The sequence below is a fragment of the Talpa occidentalis genome, unplaced genomic scaffold, assembly GCF_014898055.3.
Source record: "Talpa occidentalis isolate TD23 unplaced genomic scaffold, MPIMG_talOcc4v2.1 talOcc4.13, whole genome shotgun sequence".
Lineage (NCBI taxonomy): Eukaryota > Metazoa > Chordata > Mammalia > Eulipotyphla > Talpidae > Talpa > Talpa occidentalis.
The window spans coordinates 66,148,431-66,166,971 of record NW_023601322.1 but is presented as its reverse complement, the minus strand read 5'-3'; positions in this window follow the sequence as shown (position 1 = coordinate 66,166,971).

Genomic DNA, 18,541 nt, shown 5'->3' with positions numbered 1-18,541 from the left:
ACAGATAGAATTCGTAGTTCAGGTTCTGGCACAGAGCTGGTCTACAGGAACGGTAGCTATTGTAATTACCAGTAGCTCGAGTGGTGACCTTGCTCGTTGGGGCTCCATTTCACTCCTTTTTGAGTCTATTTTTCCTCCTTGTTTTACTTCATTCACAGCAGAAATGGAGAAAATGTTCTTGGAGAAATTTACGTTGGATGCAATGGAGAAATTTAAGTTGGATCAAGGCAGATGCGTGCTTGAAAATGTTTAACAATTAGCTTTCCAGGGAAATAAAAGCTCTGATTTGTTGCATTTGCCGATTTCCTCGGTGTAAATACTCTCACCATGGCTGACTTCAAGTCACCAATGTGATATTTTTAGACTTGGAGGTGGGAAGGGATGTGCTCAATCAGCCCTTACGAGCCAGCACAGGACTGGATCCAGAGAAGAATGTCTTTTAAATGCTGAGGAGTTGGGGTAAGTAGGAGAGTCCTAGACCTTGGGGCACACTGTCAAAAGAAACTCCTTAAGTACCGTTGACAGGAGGGGGGAGTGGGTGGACCCATATTATGCACTGGCTTAAAATTTGAAAGTTCTCTTTAAATTATACGCTTTCACCACCCACACTTAAAACAGCCAGTCTGCTTCCAGGCCCTGTCTTTAAAAATCCCTTCCTTCATCTTCCCTTCCTTCTCATGTCCACCATGCCTACTCCAGCTCATGGACCCGGCTGGTCAAATCTGAAACATTATTCCCTAAATTGTAGAACGGTCCAAGTGTGCCACCCCAAAGCCACCTTTCAGGGCATCGTCCCCACACGAGGTTTACTGTCTTATCCATAGGAAATGCTACTGCCGGGGGTTAGTCTCAGATCTTCTACTTACTACAAATCAGAGGATATTCTCCAAGCCGTCACTTCCTTACCTCTAAAATCATTGGATTGTTTTGAAGATTAATTAAAATAATTCTATAGAAGCCTTGATATAGTAACTGGTCCCACTGCAAATGGTGAATTGAATAGTGGCTCATGGAAGATGGCTGCTGCTACTACTGGCAGTAAACGGAAGCGTGTAGAAAGATAATTTTCCTCCCACCTGGAATTCCACCCAGCACTGCATTGCTATTTCAGTGTCACTTTTCCTTCAGCTTTGGTTCTATTTTTTTCTGATAAACCTTGTGCTCATCAGCTCCTTTTCTCTGAGCTTTGGAGGCAGTTACATCCTACCATGGAATGTTTAATTCAATATTGTCCCTCATGTTCCCTGTTGAAGTTGATCGTGTCTTCCTGGCTCCTCTCTAATGGGTTTGCTGGAGAGTGGCCTGTCTCCATTTTCTCCCCAAAGGATTTTGGATCAGCAACCCCAGACCAGCAGCCAAAGCCACAGATGCCATTAATGACCCAGAGCCGTGCCTGGTATTTTACCTGAATCATTTCATTTTGTTGTTTTTTTCACTCACCCAAGATGTCTTTGAGAACCACCTATGTGCTCAAATAAGACAAAAGGCCTCTGACTTGAGTGCTTAGTTTGATGAGAGAAGCTGATCTTAAACACACAAACACCCAAACTAGTGGTGGAAGGTGCCATGGACAGTGAAGGGAGAGGAGAGGGTGGGCCAGGAGATCAAAACAGGGGACTGATTTAGATAGGGATGGGGGCCAAAGCAGGAGCATGTCTGCTTAAGTGGACAGCATTTTCACAAGGGAAGAGGTTTTCTGGGAAGCTGGTACATTGGGGTGCTCGGAGGAATGGCTCAGAATGCTGGGGACCAAGGTAAAATGGAACAGCTGAAATAGCAGGAGGGAGAGAGCAGCCCCCAAGGACAGGCAGGTAGGGAGCCTGGAGCTGCTGAGACTTTCCCAGGCCTGATTGGGTCTTTTGGTCTGTATCATAAGAGTGAGAACCTTTCGTCCTCTCAGAAATCCTATGAAGTCTCTGTTGTTCTCAGCCCGTTTTACGAGGGAGGAAATGAAGGCCCAGAGTGATTAAGTTGCTCAGGGTCACACAGCAGCACTGCCAGAATGCCAGTGTTGCCCAACAGGCCTTCAGCAGCCATCTGCTGAGTGATTGATGGCAGCTCTCACCACTGCAATATCCCCAACCCCTTCCTTCCACCGGCTATTTGGAAAGGCCCTCTAATTGGGGTTTTTCTCTGGGGAGGGCCAGCCTGGAAAGCACTAAACCAGTTTGGTGGGAGTCAAGATGTCAGCAATTGTGATGTCATAGCCGCCTGACTTGGGAGCACTAATTCCCCCTGTAGCGTCCCTTCCCAGGCTCTGCAGAGCTGAAAAGAAACTTTCTGCATTTTGTTTTGCTTCGTTTTGTTTTGTTCTGAGGCCATGGTAGCAAGAAAATAAGTAACATTGAGTATCATGGTCTTCAGGAGTTTAGCTGGGACTGTCTTGGCTCAGAAGCCAGGGCACAAAGGGCCTGAGGAAGTCTCGTGGAGACAGGATGTGCTGGGGAATCTGTGAAATAGGCCTCGTTTGTCTTCCCAACTCTTCTGAGTCCCCTTCAGTCTAAGGCTGCCTTCCTTTCTCACCACCCCCCAGGGAGATTTGGTCTAGGGCCCCCCCCTGTCCTCAGCCTCCCTAAAGCCTCGGGAGTTCCCAGCCTGGCCCCTAAGGCCACTCCCAGAGCATTAAAACTTACTTAAGATGCTAATAGGTGATAATGACACCTCCCAGGGCTGGGAGCCGGGTGGTCGTTAAGGGTGGGAATTTCAGGCACCAAATGGAAGCAACCTTTTGGCCTCCCTGAAGTCACCCATCACCCCCCAGGAGATGACTCCTTTTATTTCCAGAGTCTTCCGTAGTAGGGAGATTTCTTTTCACCTGTCGTTAAAACCCACTTGTTTTGTGGAAAGGAAGAAGCTTGAGGCTCTGAGAGCTAGAGGGGCCATTGGGCCCAGTGAGAGGCGGAAGAAAATGAGGCAATCAAGCCTCTTGTCTGGCTTCCTGCCAAGGAAGGTCCCTTTGTTCTCACTGTGCCTGGCCCTGTGGCCACGACATGACCAAAGGCCCTTGGGTCAGGAGGCTTGCCCCCTTTATGGCCTTCTAATGGACCACCTTCCGGCCACTTGACCAAACGTTGTAGCCTGCTGGGGAGTTTTCCCTCCAGTAGATTTGCCCCAGGACCCCTGCCCCCAGCCTTAAGGAGATGCTTTCTCTTTGTTGGCCATCAGTTCTCAGCTTCTGTGTTGTGTGTTTTAAGTTCTGCTGTCACTTTGTCAGGACAGTTTGGCCCATGGTTTCCATGATGCAGAAATGATGTCAGCTTCTAGATTTTACACACACACACACCCTTCAGTTCACTCTGACCCTTTTGCTTTACTTGTGTCCACTCACCCCCTAGAGGGGCCTCATATTCTTTGCACCTCTTTTTGTCTTTGCTACAGTCTAGACCTGAGCCACTTGGCTAATCTCTAACCTATCTTTTGCCCCTTAGTCCATCCTATAAGTGGCCAGCACATTCATTTTTCTAATCTCAACTGTTACCTATATTATGTACTTTATAATTACAGCTAATATTTAGTGACAATTTCCCGTGACTCAAGAAGTATACTAGAAACTCACATTAAGTTTTCCAATACTGGGCCTCCCCGGTGGCACAGCGGTTGAGCGCTGGGTTGCGAAGCTGCCCGCAGCCTCTGCAGCGCCGGTTCAATCCCCGGCTGCTCCCCGGCCACCAGAGGAGAGTCCCACATGGTGCGCAGACCTCTCCTGCTGCCCGCTGCTCCCCTCAGCAGTGTACTTTGGTTCTTCTGCCTGCTCTGCTCCCCGCTCTGGCTCTGGTGAATTCTCTCACCCTCCCGCGCTTCTGACTGTACCCAGTGATTGTATAAATAAATAATTTTTTAAAAACATATATATATAAAAAAAGAAAACTTTTGAGAAGTTTAAAAAAAAAAGAGTTTTCCAACACTACTTCCATTTTATAGTTGAGGAAACAGACAAACTTTAGTTTCCCCAAAGTCACACAGCTAATAAGCAGTAGAGTCAGGATTTGAACACAGTCAGTCTGGATGTGAAGTCTGTATTCTTAACCATCACTGACATGGAATTTAAGAATATTTTTCCTACAAAAGAAACAACGCCCCAAATTAGATAAAATTATTTTTCCTAAGTGTTAGTTATGGAGGAAGTGTTAAACATGTACACATGAGTACATGAGATCTGCTTCCTCCAGCATTTCCCACCCTGGGGCGCTAAGGTTGTCTGGGAAGGTGAGTGTGACAAGTCCAGACATGACCTCTTACAAGAGAGGGCAGAGTACATGCCATGGAGAAGATACACACAGAGGGCCTTTGGTACAGAGGACAGAAAAGCCACATCCGGTTTGGGGACTCAGGAAGTCAGGAAGAGTCCAGGGAGTGATTAGGTGATTTGGAAGGATAGACAAGGCCTGTGGCAAGGACCTGGAGGTGAAGAAAACCTGACTGGAGCAAAGATGGTGGGTCTGATGCCTGAAAACTGCAAATAAAGGGCGAGAGAATCAGAGCTAAGGTAACAGTACCTGACAATATGACACTGTTCCTGAGAGCTGGACTCTGAGGGCCTGTTTCTCATTTCTTCTCTAGTACCTATGAACTTTGTAATTAAGTTAGAGAACATAACCTTCCCCTGTGTATTGAGTTCCTCATCTGAAAAGTCAAAGCAGAGTTCAAGGCCAAAACTAAGATGAAGTAGGTGAGGTACTCATCTTGAGTATACACACCCCCTCCCTCCAAAAAAAAAAGAAAAAAAGAAAAAACTCAGTAATGAAGATAAATAATAATGCAATCTTTTTAGGGAGTCAAAATCAATGCAAAAAACCCACAATCAACAAAATGACAAAAAGTTAAAGAAGGATCATACTGAGCATACTGGGGCAGAGAAAGGGAAAGAGCAGTAACACCAACCCAGTTCTAAGTTGAGATAAAGTGCCCGGTTCACCTTTTCCTGGCCCTGAGAATAGTGCTAGGCCTTGGGTGGCTGCAGGGTTAAATGAGATAATGCATGGGCCTCCCTGGTGGCCCAAGGGGTTAAGCACAGCACTATGAAACTGTCCGTAACCACTGCAGCAGGAGTTCGATCCCCGGCCAGGGAGGTGACCCACATGGCACAGCAGACCTTTCCTGACTCGCCCTCTGCTCCCCTCAGCAGTGTATTTCAGTCAGTCTGCCTGTTCTGCTCCCCACTATGTCTCTGGTGAATCCTCTTACCCCCCCACACCTCTGGCCTATACCCTAGTTCTTGTATGCATAAATAAATAAATCTTTCAAAAAAAATGAATGAGATAATGCAAGTTGAGAGTTTAGCATGGTTTCTGGCAAGGGGACGCCTCCTAGAGTCTCTGGGTCCCAGGCCTGTGTCTGAACACCTGCTCCACTACTTCACAGCTGTGAGACAGGGCAGGAACCCATTTTCTCATCTACGAATGGTGGGATGAGATACGAGTGTGTCACGGGCAGTGTCAAGGGGTCCATGCTTGTGCTGCTTCTTTGTGGCAGTTACCTGGCAAGCATTCCTGTGTGGGAGGCTTTCTGGTTGTTCTGGCGAGTGATTATGTTTGTTGGCCTTTTTAAAAAAACTGTTTTTTTTCATTTTATTAGGAATTGGGGCGAGAGATTTAGCTTCATTCCATGATCCTAACTGCCAAGCCCATGTCTTGTACTCCTCTGCTGCATTCACTTCTACAAGGAGCTGTGCAGCTGCTCCTGACCACACTGTGAGGGCCCCATGCCCTCAGCTCACAGAGTGAGCTGCTCTGGGCAGCCCAGCCCGATGCTGCGTTTCTGACCAGGCCATGTTCTGAAATGCGTTACTTGAATGACAGGGAGTCTTGGCCTGGCCATTCCTGGCTCTCACTCTCCCCTTCCTGCCATCCACCTGCTCCTCCAGTGGATACACTGCCTCCAGGGTCCTAATGACCCACCTTTGGGTGTCTATGGCCCCAACTTGTGTGGTGCAGTTGAAGGTGTTTTTTGCTGCTACTTAGACCGAACTATTATCACAAATGAACCATTATTGTTAAAATATCCCCTTTTAAAATTAATCCCTGCCATGCCTGCAGTTAGGGCAGGCCCCAGAATGTAGCCAGTAAGACCGGAAGAGCCATTTACTATTATTGTGTAGCTCCCAAGGCCATCTCAGAAACATGGCCTGGAGTCTGGAGAGGACGATAATGTGGCACCTCCCCTACAGTATATCCCTTCTCAAAAGTAGGTCAGACTGGACAGGAATCCAGGCCCTACTTCTTAATAGTCCTGTAACCCCCAGCAAGTCACTAAAGTTTCCAGCCTCAGTTTCTTCATCTGAAAATGATGCTGATCTCAGTGGCTGGCCGTGAGGATTAAATGGGAAATCAACGTTCACTGCCGTGTTATTTAAACTCATTTGGCTGGAACATGAATTCATTCATTCATTCACACAACAGATACTGACTGGGAAAATACTATGTGTGCGGTAATTTTCTCGGTTGTACAAGGAGATACAAAGATAATACACAAGCGTGTGCCTAGCCAGTAGTTAAATGGAGGGGGAGGAACTAGGAATAAGATTGTCCCACAGGACAGAACAGTGAAGCATCCACAATGGGGCTGCTCAGTAAGTGTTGAATGAATTGAAGAGAGAAAACCAGGCAGACATTAAAATTTAGATCTTTCCATACCTCGATTAAACATGGAAAGGCAGATTTTTATCTTGCCAGGGTATCAACATAATTATTAAAAGATCTTTCCAGCAGAAGCTAGAAATACAGCAAAATAGACAACACTTTGCCTTCAAGGAGGCTACACTTTAAAGGGAAGACAAATAACCACAGGTACTTAGGAATACCTAATGACTCCATGTATAAAGTGCCAGGCAAAGGTGCTAGAGGACATCTCCTGCCAGTCAGGAACTGCACTGGGTTTTTCTTTCTTTTCTGCTCTATATCTAAAGCAAACTGAAAGGGAAAAGTTTATAAATTTACAAAAAATTTAAACTTTCTTTTTTTTGAATAGGCATTAGTTGCATGTGGTAGTAAAATTTTAAGGTACAAAAGGGTGTTATGGTGAGATGTGTCCTCACATCCCCTCCTAGGTGGGAGCTATGTTGAGTGGCCTCAGGTACATTCCACAGACGGTCTCACTGCAGTCAAGCGCACGCATGAGTAACTGCATAAGTCAGGGCAAGTCATACTCCTGGCCGGCACTTACTTTTGATGGAGATTGTTCCATAGGCACATGATTTTTATGGCAGGATCGTACTCCACTGTGTGGATCTTTCACAATCCCTGTCCTGTGGTGAGCATGTGGTTTGTTTTTCTCAATAACTTTCTCTTTTAGAGCAGTTTTAGGTTGGCAGAAAGATGAGTAGCAAGTACAGAGTGGCCCCAGAAGACTGCACCCTTTCCCTGTTTCCCCTATAAACATCTTGCAGTAGTGTAATATAGTGTGATAATAGTGATCAATATTACTAACAAAGATCACAGTTTAAGTAAGGTCATTCTGGGTTTTACATTCTCTGGGTTAGAAAATAGATAATGCCATGTATCTATAGTATCATGTGGAATAGTTTCGCTATTCTAAAAGTCACCTGGGGTCCACCTCTTCATCCTTCCCTCTCCCCGTCCCTCCTGGAAAACCCTGGTAAAAGTTCTTTCCCATCCATACGACCTTTCATAACCTGCTTGCAGGCCTTCTTTCTCCCACTCTTCCCACTCACTGTGCTCTGGACAGACCACCTCACCTCTGCTCTGGGACTTGACATATAGTCCCCACCTGGCCTGCACTTCCACTCAGAAGTTCCCTTCTCTCTGAAGTCTGTCACATTCCAATCACCCCTACCCCCAGGAGAGTCACAGTGGGTCCCCTCTTCTGTGTGTTTCTTTAATTTTCTTCATGTAACAGATATGTGGGTACACATCCCCAAGCAGGGTGTGAGTACGGAGGGGTCTGGTGGGGACCATGAATCCCAACTCTCAGATCCAAAAATTCCTTGAAGAAAATAAAAATGTTTACGTGAGTAAAGAGGTCAGGATAGTTAGGGAAGAAGTAGCACTGAAGAAGGGGCTGGGGAGAGTCTTCAAGGTGAAAGAAACACTGATGCAAAGTCATGCAGAATTTTATGCAAACCTGCGGAACACTCATCATGGCTCACTTAACTGCCTCTCCTAACTCTTGGAAGGACACAGCAGTCGTCAGGCAAGAGTTAACCCCTCTGTGCTCAGTGACCAATGGGGTCGGGGCCACAGGGGAGTTGGGGAATGGCAGCTGGCCTGTCTCTGGGCTCCTGCCCTTGCCGGCACACACACTCTCCTCCCCACTCCAGCTGGGCGCTGGTGGCTTTGTTTACTAAAGCATTTGGGCCCTTGATACCAAACCCCAATTACCTCAGCAAAGACTATTGCCTCTTTAAAGAGTTCAAAAGCCCAGGACTTTTTATAAATAGCTCATATCCTTTCACCAACTCTTAAGATAGTGATTTATGGCCCACTTCCCCAGAGGCAGACAGACCCACAGACAGGTTACTTCCCTGGGAGTCCAGGTTCCTACAATTGTGGGATGCTCTACTTCCTCTTTGCATTTTATGACCTCCTGGCTGGCTGATCCTGAAATGGGTTACACGGGAAGGAGGTGAATTGTGCAGAGCTGCAGCTGCCTCGGAAACCAGAGGCCACTCCAGACTCAGGAAAGGGCTGGCAGACCATGGAGAGGCCCGGGCAGTCTGGTCCCTTGGCCATGGCTAGCTCCCCTGCTTCCCAGGGACATTCCACATCAAGATACCCAGACTGGGGCCTCTGTACAACAGGTTCACTGTGAAGTATGTCATAGAGGGACAGGCAAGAGGCAAAACCAAAACACTCCTTTTGTAATCTCATGGCCTAGTGGGGCAATATGACAAAATTAACATATCACTCGCCACATAAAATCATCACTTTCATGTTTAGAGCACATACACGTTCCTTATTGCCTTTAATTTTGTTCTTATAGAACTCCAGTGAAGCAGGTCTTAGGGCATCCTTATGACAGACGAGGAAACTGAGGCAGAGATTAGTGCAGGTTGCACAGCCAAGAGGTGGCAAATCCAATTCTGATCCTGGCTTCAGAGGTAGGGATGGTGCCAGAGGCAGTAGGAGGTCAGGAAAGGGATCTGAGTTTGGCTTTTGGGGTGGGTGGGTCAGCTTTCAATAGACTAAGATGGAAAGAGAGTTCTAGGAGAGAAGGCAGCAGCAGCAAAGACAGAGCCTGCCGTGGGACAGTGATGACTCAGAGGCATTATGGGTTAGGGTAGGCTCCAGGCTTTCTCTGATATTTCTCTGCAGGTCTCTTCCATTGACCATCGGCCTCTCCTTTCCTGCAGCCTTTTCTCTGGTTCCCAGTTCAGATGAGGCAATGACCAGGAGCAGAGGCTATGAGTTCAAATCCTTGAACAGCCATATGTCTTTGGGTGGATGGCTTAACCTCTCTGATCCTCCTTTTCCTCACCTTTAAAGTGAGCAATAGGACTAGGATAAGCACAGGAATGAACAATAATAGCAGAGCTTATGGTATTCTATGATTGTTGTCTCTATTGGAGCTCCTCTTAAGTACTTTAACTCCTAGCTTGTCATTTGTCCTGTTCCCAAAAAAAAAAACCAAAAAAAAAACAAGACTAAACATGCTATGCTGGCACTCAGGGCCCCCTAGGGTCTGATCCTAAACAACTCCCTAAGACTACCTGAATATGGTCTGGACTCCTCAGAGGATAGGAGACACATCGTATTAATTCTTTGTGACACAATGGAAAGAATGCTTGGGGTCAACAAAAGCCAGAGGTCAAACCCTGGCTCTTCCAGCGGTCCCTGTGAGGGGGCACCCAACCTCCCACAGTCTCAGAAGTCCAGCCTACAGGGGGACTCCCTCCCCTCTGCCAGCGGCTCTGAGTGGCTGGTGCCATGCCAGGCTTCCTCTTCTGGAGTATTCATTGTATTTCCCTTTCTTCATTTCAACAAAGTATTCATTTCACATCATCTGTTTAAAGGGGGTCTACTGGAAACCCATAATCAAGGGACTCACCAGCAGAACTTACCTGTGACCTTGCATTCAGCTTTCCCAGCATTTGTGTCTTGCTCCTCCCAGTCTCCCCAAAGATGGCCAGGCTCCCTAACATTAGGCCCCATGTCGGGTTTGCTCATCCTGTCTCTTGGCTTGACAAGTAGTCGGTGCTCAATAAATATTTATTAGATGAATTAATTATTGAAACAGAGACTTGAGCACGCTGCTCACATTGTCCAGGGGGCAGGTTTGAAATGTGTGCTGTGAATCCCAAAGGTGTCACAAAGTAAACGCATGCTCCTAAGAGTATGATGGGAAATTAGAATTAGGGAGTAAGTCACAGCCATGGGACCTGGATAATCTGGTTAAAGTATCTTTGCAATAGCAAAGGGGTCCCTCAGTTCTGTTCTAACTCCTCCTTCCCCCTTGGGTTCCTTTCTCTCTAGGGGAATGAGGTAACGAGCTATGGTGTGCCCACTATGTTCTTTTTCCTTCCTGAATTCCAACAACCACCGTGTAAAGTGAGATTCATTATCCCCTTTTACAGGTGAGGAAATGGCAGCAAAAAAAGGGACAAGTAAGCTGGCCACACTACGCAGTCAGTGGGTGGTGGAGCTGGTATGTGGAGCCAGGCTTGGCCCTGATGCCCATGTTCTTTGGACTCCCTGCTAGTCCTTGCCTGGCCAGGTCAGCCTGCTGTGGCTTTCTTGCTTTTCTTAGTACCCATTTCTGAGGCTAGCAGGGCTATGTTCGAAAGACTGCACCAACTCATCAGAGCTGTTTCCAGCCTCAGACAAGCCCAAACTGCTCTGTGTGCTAGGTGCTGGCAGAGCTTCGCCCAGAGTTTCTGACAGTCCCTGAAAGGGGTTGAAATACAGGGCAAGCGGAAACTTCCCCCAACGTGGCGTTCAGAAATGGAATTTTTTTCCTCTCTCTCCTAATTTTGAAATAGTCCAGAGGATGGGGGGCTGTGGTCTGGGCAGGGCTCCCCTGGGCTTGAGATTTATTCATCAAGTAGCTTGGGTATCTGCCTCCAGAATTTGTTGTAGGGGGAAGTAGCGGTACAAAGAAACCCATGGGACTCAGTACACGGATCCCTAAGCCCTCAACACTCACCCAGAGGTGAACAGTGACAGCTCTCCAGCCCTGCACCCCCACCTCAAGCCGGTTGCTTGATTGCCAAAGAGATAGTGTGGGGCAGCAGGAAACAATTAGCTGCCATTGTGTTATTTAGACTGGGGCCAGAGTGAGGTTAGGGACTTGGGTGGGAGATTTGCAAGTTTATTAGCTCTCTCCCTTTTACACACCAGTATACACTAATCCCCTTGAGCCCTGGGTTGGATAAGCTAATAGTAAGGTCAAGTTGATTTGTTTCATTCCTGCCTGCCTTCCTTCCTTCCTTCCTTCCTTCCTTCCTTCCTTCCTTCCTTCCTTCCTTCCTTCCTTCCTTCCTTCCTTCCTTCCTTCCTTCCTTCCTTCCTTCCTTCCTTCCTTCCTCCTAGTTTGAATGCTGGTTTCATCACTTACTATTTGGGTGGCAGTTTTCTGAAACTTTGAATGTCTCAGTTTCCTTATCTGTAAAATGGCAAAAATAATACCTCCCAGGTTTGTTGTGAGGCTTAAATCAGTGAATCAATTTCAAGTGTTTGTCAACTAGCTGGGCATATAAAAAGGACATATTAAGTATAAGCATTTATTACTATTATTGTTGAGTTAGCAAACAGTGATTACAAAACTATTGTGTGTCAAGTGTTAGATACAGTTTGTCTTCTGTTATTACCCAGTAAGGAGGAGGAGATGGTTACAGCACAGCATGGTAAATGAAGTAACAGGTGAACTTTCTCTATATAAGCCAGGCCCTCCTTCAAAGTCATACTTATTCCATTTTAATCTTCACAAGTGTCATAAGACCGGTAACTCTTATTTTCTCCCCTTTTTTTGATGTGGAAACTGAAGTTCTAAGGAGTGAAATACCCTGCTCAAGCCATTGGCTGCTGGAGGTAGGCCAGGAAGGGTGAGTGAGCAGAGTGATTAGGGGCAGAAGGAACAGCACACAGGGTCGGTCCCCTCTGACGCAGTCTTGTCCTGTGGTGGAAAGTTCACAGCTTGCCCTGGTTTCTTTCTTTTTTTTTTCTTTGAGGTATAATTGACATATCACATTGTACTAGTTTCAGGTGCACAACATAATGATTCATTGTCTGTATATGCTCAGAAATGATCACCACAATTGAGCCTTATTATCATCTGTCAACTTAGTTATACTTTTTGTGTGTGATGAGACTTTTTAAGATTTACTCTCAGCAACTTTCAACTATGCCATAGAGTATTATTAACTATAGTCACCATGCTGTACATTACATCCCCATGACTTACTGGCTTTATAACTGGGAGTTTATACCTTTTGACCTCTTTCATCCATTTTGTTCTCCCCTCTGGCAACCTTGATTATGTTCTCTAGATCTGTGAACTTGGTTTTTTAAAATTTATTTCTTTTGTATTTTAATGCACACATAAGTAATCAGACAGTACGTCTTTCTCTGGCTTATTTGGCTTAGCATGTCCTCAAGGCCCATCCATATCACAAATGGCAAGATTTCATTCTTTTTTAAAGATTTATTTATTTATACAAGTACTGGGTACAGTCAGAAGCACGGGAGGGTGAGAGAATTCACCAGAGCCAGAGTGGGGAACAGAACAGGCAGACTGATGAAACTGCTGAGGGGAGCAACGGGCGCGGCAGGAGAGGTCTGCACGCCATGTGGGACCCTCCTCTGGTGGCCAGGAAGCAGCCAGGGATCAAACCGGTGCTGCAGAGGCTGCGGGCAGCTTCGCAGCCCATCGCTCAACCGCTGTGCCACCAGGGGAAGCCCAAGATTTCATTCTTTTTATGGCTTAGTAGTATTCCTCCTCTGTTTGTGTGTGTGTGTGTGTATATGTGTGTGTATAATATATCCCCACATATCCTTAATCCACTGGCCCATGAATGGACTCTTGTTTTCATATCTTTGTTTTCGTAAATAATGCTGCTATGAATATGGGATGCAGATCTTTTTGTATTAATCTGTTTTCTTCAGATAAATAAATACCCAGAAGTGAAATAGCTGATTCATGTGGTAGTTCTATTTTTAATTTTTTGAGGAACATACATATTGTTTCCCACAATGGTTCTACCAATTTACATTCCCACCAACAGGGAAGGGGATACTCTGTCTTCCTCATCCTCACCAATACTAGTTATTTCTTGTCTTTTTGATAACAGCCATTCAAACAGGTATGAGAAGATAACTCATTGTGGTTTTGGTTTACATTTCTCTGGTGATTGGTGATGTTGAACATTTTTTCATGTGTCTTTTGACCATTTGTATGTCTTTGGAAAATTTTCTGTTCAGATCCTTTGCCCGGTTTAAAATCAGATTGTTTGGGGTTTTTTCCTATTGAGTTATATGAGTTTTTAATTTATTTTGGATATGTGCTTTACAAGTATTTTCTCCCATTCAACAGGTTGCATTTTCATTCTCTGGCTTCCCTTTTTCCTGGGCATTGGGAATATAGTGGTGAACAAGATAACTTACTTTCTGTCACAGGGCTTATGTTCTACTGGTCAAGACAAACAATGAACAAGCAAAAATCTTATATGTAATATCAGAGCAGGTAGTGGTGAAATGCAAAGCAGGCTAAGGGAAGAGGGAACGTTGAAGGGAGGATTATTTTAGACAGTGAAGTCAGATAAGGCCTTTCTGAAATGGTAACCTGAATTAAGTGCCGTGCAAATATACAAATAATTTTCCAGGCCAAGGGGAAAAGTAAATGCAAAGAATCTTAAGGAAGACCATCTGGCAGCAAGGAAGAGGAAGGGGAACTGGAGGAAGTAGTCAGGGACAGATCACATAGGTGGCCACAATGAGGCCTTTAGATATCTTTTAAAATGAAATGAGATGTTAATATAAACATTGAACCAAGGATTGACTTCTGATTTTGTGCTGTTTTTTTTGTATGGTGCTTGTCTTCCTATAACCCCCCAGTCTAGTAGGTAGAGGTAACTTTTCTTTTTTAAGATTTATTTATTTATGCATACAAGAACTGGGGTGTAGGCCAAAGGTGCAGGGAAGGGGTGGGGTGAGAAGATTCATCAGAGACAGAGTGGGGAGCAAAACAGGCGGATATACTAAAATACACTGCTGAGGGGAGCAGCTGAGGGGAGCAGCGAGCAAGCCAGAAGAGATCTGCTGCGCCATGTGGGTTACCTCCCTGGCCCTAGCACTGGGACTTAACCCCTGCACCACCAGGGAGGCCCAGTAGAGATAACTCTGAAAAAATTAGTTGCAACATAGCATAGTAAGTGAATTGATAGACAAATCATAGTATGTACTAGCATTTACTAGATGTTAGTAAGTGCTATTTTTTTTACCTTACCTTATTTTATTTACACAATAGGCACGTGAGGCAGGTAATATTATTTTCTCCCTTAGATAGAGACTGGTGTGCATAAGACTAAACTTCCTAAAGCTGGTAAACAGCTAGTAAATGCTCCTCATGAAGTCTCTCTGATCTCAGTACAGGCCATCAGTGAACTGTGGGGGCTACAGAGAGCATCAAGAAACCTGTTGGGAAACCATTTTGATAATCCCAATGAAAGAAGATGGTGGTGGTGGGAGATGGTGAGAATAGATAAGATCCTGGATATACCTGAATGTAAACCAACGCAATTTGCTGCTGGGTCAGATGTGGGATAGGAACTAGGAAAGCCAAGAATGAGCCCAAGAGTTTTGGCCTGTGCTACTGGGTAAATTAAATATTTACTAAGATGGGGAAAGCTGCAGGAAGAGCAGGTTGGGAGAGAAAGTAAAGACTCTGGTTTCTTTAAAACATGTAAAAATGCATGTTTACTGAATGGATGGAACCGGCTGCCCAGAGCCTACATCCGCCCTTCCCACACTTTTATTGTAGTTGAGAGGCAGCTGTGGTTAAAATGGTTGAAAGTGCTTTTTCTTCAAGTCCTTTTCACACCCCATCCTGCCCCCGGGTTCCCCAAAGAGATGTGCCCATTGCTGTGTGACCTTCCCCTTTGTTTTGACACCTTCCCCTTTGTTTTGGCAGCTTTGACCTGAGGAGAGCAGTTTCAGCTCAACTTGTACTGGGGTCAAGGGAAGGCATGCTGCTTGCCTTGAACTCTTTCCCTGATCCCTCTGCCCTGTGCCCTTTCTCCCCACCAACCTCAGCCCTAAACATTTTTTTTTTTAATATGTAGATTATAGTCTGGTATCCCCTAGGAAGGTGGAGGTGGGTTAGGGACCTGCAGGCTGGAAGTATGAGGTTTCTCTGCTGTAAGAGAAAGCTTGGGTGTTCAGTGAGCTGAGGGTCTGTCAGAGGAAGGAAAATAGTGCACAGCAGGGAGATCTCTATCTGGGCCATTTGTCTGCGACCCCCTCCCTGCCATGGAGGGCTTGGAAGCAGGATAACCTCTTTCTGTGCATGCTTTGTGAACAGGGCAGGTAAGTTCTAAAAAGCTGCACATCCAGTTCATCAGTTCATCCAGTCATATTTTATTTGAGCAGTTTTTGCAGATTTTTCTTTGACTTCCTTTTATGGTTAGTGTGGGTGCACCACGTGAGAACCTGCTCCTCAGAGGGCCCACTAGGGAAGACTTCCTTTATTGCAAGGCTCAGACTTCTAATGTCTGACTGGGTTTCAGCTGGAACATCACTTTCTTAGAGATGCCTTCCCTGCCCACTTCCCTGGGTCATTCTCACTGGGTCACCTGTTTTTTTTTTTTTCCCCTCTAAAGTCACCCTGAACATCTCTTTCTTCGCTGCCCTTGTTTGCTATAGTGTGGAAGTGCCTTCGTGGTCTCTCCTGGTACCAGCCCTAGTGCCAAGGCCTGTGACTGATGCTCTGGGGCCCTTAGTCCTGGCTGACGAACAGCAGGGTGCTGGGGGAGGCCTGGGTCAGCAGGCCCTGCATTACTCTCTTTTCAGATTTCTGCTTGCTGGGAGAGGACCCCAGGTTTGGGGTTTTTTTTCCCCTTTCTGGACTGTGGAAACCTCTGCTATTGTTACCAGGTACTGGGGGTGCTGGGTTGAACACTATTCAAATCCCAGACATACCTGTGCGGTAAGGAGCTAAGGAGCAAGGAGCTTTTCACCAGCAGAGGAGGCGTCTGTCTCTCCTTTCCCCTCAAACTTCCCACGACTCTCTGGGTCTAGGCTCTCGGTCTCCCCAAGATTCCCACTCTCCCTAACTGTCCTTCCCTTTTTCAACTTCTCTATCCCTGTCTCTCTCTTGCTTCCTTTTTTTTTTTTTAAAGATTTATTTTATTTATACAAGAGCTGGGGTACAGGGGCCTCCCTGGTGGCGCAGGCGGTTGAGCACTGCACTGTGAAGCTGTCCGCAGCCTCTGCAATGCCGGTTCGATTCCGGCCAGCTGGGGAGAATCCCACATGGCGCAGCAGACCTCTCCTGTCTCGCCCACTGCTCCCCTCAGCAGTGTATTTCTTCAGTCTGCCTGTTCTGTTCCCGCTCTGTCTCCAGTGAATCCTCTCACCCTCCCATGCATCTGGCCTTTACCTGGGTTCTTGTATAAAAATAAATAAATCTTTTTTTTAAAAAAAGAGCTGGGGTACAGGCTAGATGCGCAGGAGGATGAGAGGATTCACCATTGACAAAGCGGGGAACAGAACAGGCAGACTGACGAAGCACACTGCTGAGGGGAGAAGTGGGCGAGGCAGGAGAGGTGCCGCACTATGTGGGATTCTCGCCAGCTGAGATCAAACCAGCGCTGCAGAGGCTGTGAACAGCTTCACACTGCGGCGCTCCCCGCCTGCACCACCAGGGAAGCCCCTCTTGTTTACTTTTTATCTCTCTCCCCTCCCCCCTTTCTCTGTCCTCTGTCATTTTTCCCTTTACGGAGTTCATACTTCATGGGAAATGCTGTACACACAGATTCGCTGACCCCTGGCAAGAGCCCACGTGAGATAGGTCATTATTGTCCCTGTTTTTCAAATGGGGAAACAGAGGCTTGGGGAGATGCTGTGACCTATCTGTTCACACAGCCAGTGGGTGGCCCAGTGAGATTTGACCCCTGCTCTCTTAATGCTTATACACTAAGCTAGGACATGGTGCTCATACAAAAAACAAATGCTATCTGGTGAGGACATGGTGGTTTCAGGTCCACTGCCCCAGCAGGCTTCTTAGTAGCATGAAAGATGAGCGAGATAGAGAGGAGGCTGGGCTTGTGAGGTACACAAGCCTCTTTAGTCCTGCCCGATAGTGAAGTGGGCCCCTCTGATCTCAGTCCCAGTGCTGCCTACAGGCCTGGTTTGGTTCATTTTTAATCCCAAGGCCAGAGAAAGTTGGAAGAAATTAGAGCTGGCAGGAGAAAGGCAGCTCCACGGCCCCCACTAGTTTCTCGGTGATGGATGCAACCTACCAGAAATATAAGCTCTTCAAACTTCAACATGAAGGTGGAAGGGGCTGGCTGGGATGACCTGAACCATGATCTCCCAGATTGCATTTCAAGAGTTTTTGGGCAACCTTGGAAATGCCCAATTTCCAGCTCGCCTGATCTGTATACTTTATTGCTAGAGAATCTATGTGTGTGGAGAGTGGGGCGCAGGGTGGGGGGGTGCTGATGCACCTAAAATATTAGGCTACTAGCCTCACCCATTGAGTGAGCTGTAAACTTATTTACAGGGCTGGCTTATTCATGGACATTGAAGCTAGGAGAGGCAGGATGGAGACAGAATCTAACAAACGAGTTATTTATATCTACATCCCAGACCTCAGAAGGAAAATTCCCATACTTAGACATTCCTAGATGGCCTGCGACACAGGATATTTAAAGTAACAATGGGCCAAATTCTTGCTCACATTTTTGGCGATGCTCCAGTCTGAAAGTCGCAAGAGAAAGACTTGTCCGGCTGTGTAGCTTTGAGGGGGGTGGGGAGAAGACTGTTTCTAATTTGGGACTTATTTAAGATCTGACTTCCCCCCTCCTTCCTGGAATTACAAGGAAAACATGATTTTGATTTTAGAGACAACATTCCATGTAATCTACTTTGGAAGAATTTAAGAGTTGTAGTTCTGTGGGTCTCCCAACTCGAAAAAAGGGAGATGTTAAATGAACTAATAGGATACACTTTGAAAAACATTAGCACTCCTCGCAAATTTCTTTTACCTGCAGGTGGAAATAGGCACTACCTAGGGGCCATCTAGCAGCCCAACTCACTGAAAGCTGTGGATGGCGTGCAGAGCTAGATGTGGCTCTTTGCAGAACAGTTAAGGGGCCAACTTAAGATGTAACTTAGCTGCATTAGTTCTAAGAAACATCTCAGAAAGGGTTGGAAATGGTGGCTTCTTTACTTGTACAGTTGAAGTTATAGTCACAATGACTTCTTAAAGTTGCTTCCAAGCCTATATTCCTAAACACCACCTGTAGGGTAAAGAAAATGTCAGGGTTTTCTGCCCTCCTGCCATCAGGATAGATGATGGATCCTTGAGGTCCTGAATGCATGCCTGATGGCGGGCACCTGGAATAGGGTTTGGGCATAGGTAGATGGGATTC